This window comes from Eubalaena glacialis, chromosome 2 (genome assembly GCF_028564815.1).
Source record: "Eubalaena glacialis isolate mEubGla1 chromosome 2, mEubGla1.1.hap2.+ XY, whole genome shotgun sequence".
NCBI classification, from domain to species: Eukaryota; Metazoa; Chordata; class Mammalia; order Artiodactyla; family Balaenidae; genus Eubalaena; species Eubalaena glacialis.
The window spans coordinates 56738623-56745754 of record NC_083717.1 but is presented as its reverse complement, the minus strand read 5'-3'; the positions used below and the strand labels follow the sequence as shown (position 1 = coordinate 56745754).

Here is a 7132-nt window from a genome sequence, read left to right as displayed (position 1 = left end):
AGATTTTTAGGTTCTCATGTTATAAGAAAAGATTAGATTGTATACTTTTAACAAAGAAAAATGCCCATAGGATTTATTTTCATCTTTAGGAAGAAAAAGGAAGACATGAGAAGGGAATTGTCGTTTTAAACCGCAGGTATATTCATAGTTATATAACATTGCTGAAGTAATGGTTATTTTGCTATGCTATATAAACCTACTATTTGCAAATTTATATATGTATATGCATATGCATGCATATTATAAATGTATATACATGTACATATGTAAAATTAGTTTTAGGGGTATAGATATGATAGTGTTCTTTCTCATTTATTAGCTTATTGCTTTACTTGTTTTTTTTTTATGGAAATAGTATTTCAATTGTAAGCTTAAACGCATAGAAGCCCACTTCATGTTATATCTAAATGAATGTTAATTTTTATATAAAATGTTTAAGCAGCTGTGGATATGTTTTTTTAATGTTTCCATATATACATCTGTATGAGAACAGAATTTCCATGATTATGAATATTTTTCTGAGAGCTTTTGAAAATTTTCTGGAGAGTAGTTAATTTGTATGTTATAATCAGTAACCAATGTTAAAAGTATTCTCAGTTGCCTATAATGTAAATAACAAAAATTTCTTAGAATCCTATCCAGTATTATCAAAGTGTAATCAGTACATCTTTTTGAACAACAGTTTGGCAATGACAATCGAAATTCGAGTGTATAAAATTTTTGAAATGATATAATCTGCTGACGGGATTTTATGTATTCCTACTCTCAAATCCATAAAGAAGAAAGTATGTTATAGACCAAGTATAACAAATAATTTGAATGTATGAAATACACATTAAAAGAACGATTGTAATGATACCTAATTCATATGAATATCATTCAAACACTGGAAAAGTATTCTGATATTAAAGGGTGTTTTAAGTTGATTTTTAAATTGTCATTTTTGTACAAATATCAACTAAGTGTGTGTGCTGAGGTGTGTCCATATGCCTCTGGTTTTTCTATTTGAAACATTAATGGTTACTGTTCCTTGGGAATGGGATTATTCAGACATGATAATGGAGTTAAGTAATGCTTACTCATTAGTGTTACTACAATGGTGATTATTTTAGCATTCTTTTTGAAATTTTTGTACATGTGTAAGTTAAATACTAAAACATTGTTTATATATTTGTGTATTGCTACATGGCAATCTAAAATGCAAATGTGAATTATTGAATAGAAAGTTGTCTGGAAAAACATGGCAAAATTTTAACATTACTGTATAAATAGATCAGAAAAGAAGGGACTGCTGCCACTTTCTGCCTTTAAAACTTTAAAGGTATTTCAGAAGCAACATTTAAACAACAGGAAATTTTAAAGATACAACCAATTTGTGCCTGTCTTCATCATTACCTGTCGACATCTCGGGAGTGTTGGGCTGTTGTATCCAACTTTGTATTCCCAGTGACTGTTACGAATAGTTTTTGAGTGATCATGAAGAGCGTGTGACTTAGATACTAGTGCTAGTGCGGCAGAGAGTTTTACACAGTGAAACAGAGTATTGGACTATCCACGGAAAGAAGGGAGAGGATGGCATTTGAGGTAGGTGCTAAACAATTATATTTGGGTTGACAAACACAAAGGGTAATTTTATAAGGCAGTACCATATTTGTGGCATATTGTAAGGGGGAGGAATCTCTTGGGATAAACTCAAATTACTCTTAGTAATGGGCATAATTGGAGAATGGATTGTTTTCTTTTACGGTACTTGAGTCTGTCAGAAGGATTTCAGATAGGTCTTTATGGCTTTTTAGATTATTCAGAATTGGCATGAAAAATGTTTCCGTAGTCTCAATGTTTGTGCTAAAGGTACTCTGAAAAGGTGAAAAAGTAAAAAAAAAAAAAAAGTCTCTTTGGGCAGTCATATTTGCTAGTTTAATTATTTCCATTCACTATTCCTATCAGTTCTAAAGTCAAATATTGTATACTTGCTTCTCAGGTGAACATGATGAAAGAAAGACATAACATGCAGATAACCTGAGGATGTCTGACATCATCAGGAACATTCTTCCTGTGAAGTTCCTTAATTTATAAATCTCAACTGTAAACCACAGGTAAGAAGGTTCTGGATCAAGAAATGCTGTATTAGGATGAGATTTTGGCTAGGCTCAGGAAAATAACACTGGGGTTAGACTTTGTTCTTGAGTACCTTTGAGTTACAAACATTCCTGAGAATAAGTAAACCAGTTATTTAAAAATATAATTTTATTAAAGATGGAGTCCGTGAATAATGTAGGTGGTTACTTACGCCTTCCTTCAATTAATTTACTTATGACTAAACATGACAACTAATATTATAAAGGAAATGATCAATATTTTAATAATTATAAATTAGAGAATAGACCAACTATGTTTGCGTGTGTAGTTTTGTGGTATGATAAAGAGAGAAGTTCGTGGCAACCTAAAAAAGATACTGATATAGAATAGTAGTAGTAGTAAAGTCATGTTGAAGTTGGAGAGTTGAATCAGCTATAGGATTGATTAATGAGGAACTGTTACTAAGCCTTAACTGAAATTGTAACAAAGTTCAACATGAGCCTCCATTTACCTGCTACTTCAGTGTTTGGTCAAAATGCTATGTATTTTACCTTATAATGTTTCTTGTTTTTCCCTATAGGGAGATGATAGTTCCAAGAAAAGACACTTTTGCCATCTTTGTTTTTAATATCAATAATTGGTACCATGAGACCTGTTGCAGTATTCCTCTTTTCAAGTGTTCATCACTCCCATCCATCCCTGGGCCCAGGAGAACCCCTTTGCGATAATGATTGTGTAAGGACACTTTGAGTGCTCATTTGATTCAGGGAGGGGCACTTTGGTTAGACAGGAATTGATTATTCTGCTTTTCTTAAGCTTGATGGATTTTTGGTGGCAGCTAGTGGATATTGTTCAGGGTAACATATGAGTAACAAATTATCCTAAAACTTAGTTATGGATAATACATTATTGTGTTATTTCCATGGATTCTGTGGGTGAAAATTTCTGCCAGAATGTCTGTGGGATCAGTTGGGAAGGCCCAATCCAATGATTGAGAGTGATTCAGACCACTGGAGTCTTCTGGATACTTTTTCACTCACGTCTGGCACTGGTTTTAGATGACTTGGAAGGTTGGACTTAGCTGAGGCTTTCAACTACAGTACCTTCACACAGCCAGGTTCCCACATGAATCATAAAAATAAGTGTTAGAAGAGAGCCTTGTGAAAGTGGCATGGCCTTTCTGAACTAGTTTCAGAAGTCATGTAGCATCTTTTATGCCATATTCTGTTGGCTAATGGTGCCGTATGGCCAACCAAAATTCCATAGCATGGTGGGATAGTGGCAAGGTGACTGCAGACCCAGACAGCTTGTAAAACCAGATGAAAGAAGGCACAGTAGGTAAGAGCTACAAATGTGGTGCTTCAGTAGTGTTTGTTTTGTTTTGTTTTCTTTTTGGGGGGGGGTGGTCCTTGATTTTCAGAATTCCACTTCTCTCACACTCAGAATCCCTTGCAGATAATTTCCGACAAACGTCTTATTCATTGCCTGGCATAAAATAAAGTCTTACTGAATTGTTTTGTGATTTGGGGAGTAAATTAGGCAAAAGATAAGAAGTTAAAAGTGCGTGGTTTTTGGATTAAGTCAGTTTGGGGAATGCAAAAGGGAAAAGGCCCAGGTGCAATATGTTGATACCGAAAGGTACAATCTTAGAACTACAAAAGCTATGGAACTGTTAAAAAAAGAATGAGTGGGGACAGTTGTTGATGAAATCAATAATGTTATAACACATACTGAATCCCTGCTTTTAACACACCAGGAGTTTTTCCCTTCATTTTTTACTATACCCCACAGGAAGGTTAATAATTCATGGGATGTGCTGTGAAGAGTGAATGCTGACAAATTCCTTAAACATTCTTTCTCAGAGAGCCTCATTGCCTACCTGCTGTCCATGGGATAACCTTGAAAGTGAAAGTTTTAATCAGAAAATGTTTCTTTTTTCCTCAGGATAAATCATAGCTAAATAGAAGATTAATGGTTTTTTGGGAGGTACCTACTCAGCAATTTTGATGGACCCTGGAATAATGAATGGGTTAGGAGCCAAATCTTTTCCGAAGTTCCACTGTAGTCTCTATATCTTTAATATAGTTACTGTTTTTCTTGTCAAATGGACTAAGCTCCTTGGTTATTTTCATTACAATGTTTAGGCATTGTTATGTTTCTTGTACAGAAATGTATGTAGATTGCATGATATCATGAGTGAGTGATCTGGAGATACAAGAAACCATACATAGTAAAAAAGAAACAGGCAACAGGAAGAGGAAGTTTGAAGGATCAGTCCATTTAGCAAGATGTAAGAAGAAAGACTCCCAATATCGGGCTTTCTCATTGTTAGAAAATTCCAAAATGAATTTTGATCCACCTGTTATTTCTTCATAATAGAATAGCTGTTGTATCATGAAGTATGCTACTAAACTTTTCCCATTTTTTTCCCCAATGTGTCCTCTCAGGTGATGACTGAATAGGAAAAACTGATGCCATTGCTTCTGCCACCATCTTCAGTAAAACCAAAGACAGTCTTCATAATGTATAGAGATTCCTCATTGATGTGTTGCAATGGACACTCCCTGTAGATCACAAAAACGGGCTGAGAAGGCTGAAGTTTCAAAGTGACCTAAAGGGTGATAGTGGAGAGAACTGTAACCAGGCATGTTGACTGTTTTCATTGTTGCCATTGGACTAAATCTCAGGAGCTTGAATGATGGAGGCATTATTACACAGAGAAGCTCAGGATGGTATAATTTCAAGGCTTCATTAGAGTGCTCCCATAAGTATTAGGTGCACATTTTTAAAATTTTCATTTATCACAGGGAAATTTAAAATTGACTCATAAAAAATCATCTTTTTCAAGATTTCAAAGGACATGGAAATTTGTGAAGTATAATATTTTACTTAAATGCCTTTTTTCCTCTTCTAATTCTGCTACCTCTGTCTGTGTTATCTACTATTAATGAAATTTTGTGCACATCCTTTTGGGTGTATTGATAAATGAATATGCAAGTTATTTTTGGGGGAGGTCTATATACTAGCTACAAATTTTCTACACAGTAAACATGGTTTATATATAAATTGTAAATTTATCCAACTAATTTGTTGAAATAATTCCAGTGAATTGGAAGTGCTAGGACTAGGGTATCAAAAGTTTATAGTTTTGAGTCCAAACTAGTTTTCCCTACTATACAGACAAGACCTCATCAATCTTGTTTCCCCAGTGTTTATGTGGGTGTATTTCCTAAAACTGTACAAATGTTACATTTTTAACCTTTGGTAATACAAAGAAATTGCTTTTCTTCTGTTACTGTTCAGCTCTGTCATCTTCATATATGCTTAATCCTTACTAGTCATTTGTGTTATTTCATTTTCTGTTTTTTTTTTTCCATTCCGTTGATATATCAATGTCTTTGTTACTGGTTTCTAAGAACTCATTTATTATTCAAGATGTTAACCATTTGTCATGCAGTGCAAATGAAGTACCATATTTTATTGCTATCAATTTACTCTGGTGTTTTGTATTTTGGTTGTGTATTAAAATATAATCATGTGCTTTATGCCTTTTGAGTTTTGTGTTTTTCTTAAAAAACACGTTTGCATTAGTATCATTTCTTGGTCCGTATTTTCTTTTTTGCATCAAATATTTTGTCATGTTATTTCTCTTTCCATTAATCATTACTGTAGTTTTAAAGCATTACATATTCAAATTACTCACCTTAACCTAAGTAGTTACCACTTATTTTCAATTCTACCATAATGATATAGAAATTCCGACATATAATTGACTGCATTTCTGTTTATTGGTTTGCCTTACCTTCTATTGATACTTTAAAATTACTGTTGTCTTATCTATTCCATTGAGTTCTATCTCATTTCTCTTCTCTTTCAGAATATTCCCTGTCTGTACTTGCATTTTTTTCTCTCAATTGACGCTTAAAATTGCTTTGCAAGTTGGAAAAAATAATGCAGTTTTTATTTCATTTGCAACAAATTTAATAGATTAATTAGGAGAGAATAGATCTCTTTAAAATTGAGTCTTCCTATCAAACAGCAAGGTATGTCTTTCTATTTTTTATCAAATTGTTATGTTGGGATACTGCTAGTTTAGTTTTTTTTAAGTTCATTCCCAAGCATTTCATAGTTTTCTTAATGTAATGATGGGGATTGTACACTTAGTTTATCTTCATATTGATATAGGAAAGCCATTTGTATACTTTTTAAATGCAGTTTCATCGAAATTCCAAAATTATGGGTTTTTTTCACAATTTGTAAGTACTTATGGGTCATTTTAAGAATTTTTATATCTTTAATTAAGGATTTTTCACCAGATTTGGTGACAGGTTTAATAAAACGTCTCGTGTTTTACAGTTGATCATATTTGCCATTATAATTATTGATTAGGCTAAAAATTGAATTTTTCTAAAAATGAACATTTTACATCCAGTGAATATGTGAACTAAATTTTGTTCATTTTTCTATTATATTCTCCCCTATTATAGTCATTATAATTTTAATTGCACTTTCTGAAAAGATAATCCTAAACAAAGAGCTTTATTTTGTTCTGTTTTTGTTGGAATTTTATATTTGGTTTATTGGCTCTATCAAAACTGTTTTGAGTATTTTTTTTCATGAAGTAGACTGAAAACAAGAAATACTAGCATTATTTTATTTTTAATTCTATTTTGATATAACCTTATACCTACAAAAATGTAGCAAAAGTAGTACATAGGTTTCTTTTGTTGTTCATCTGGGTTTTTAATATTTCCCAGCTTATATTAACATCTTACCTATGCAGGATACAATTATCTAAAACAGGAGACTTCTATTGATGTACTACTATTAACTGATTGTTTTATACATCCAAAGTGAGATCCAACATTACATATAGTTGTCAAAGTCTCCTTTTCATGATTTTGACACTTGAAGAATGTGCAAATATTTTATCCATGAATGTCTCTCAGTATAGGTTTGTTTGATTTTTTTCTTTGAGTTTGAGGTTATATACTTCTGGCAAGAATACTACAGAAATGTTGTAGTTCTCAGTTCATCACTAGGGATCACATAA

General features: G+C 32.6%; 1 long non-coding RNA gene across 1 annotated transcript; it reads left to right on the top strand.

The window, feature by feature from the left end:
- The first annotated feature begins 1106 nt into the window (after positions 1-1106).
- Positions 1107-5624, top strand: LOC133085001 (uncharacterized). The gene is made up of 4 exons (XR_009699513.1): positions 1107-1584; positions 1982-2096; positions 2660-2814; positions 4527-5624. It is a non-coding gene; the product is annotated as an uncharacterized LOC133085001 (long non-coding RNA).
- Positions 5625-7132: the final 1508 nt, after the last annotated feature.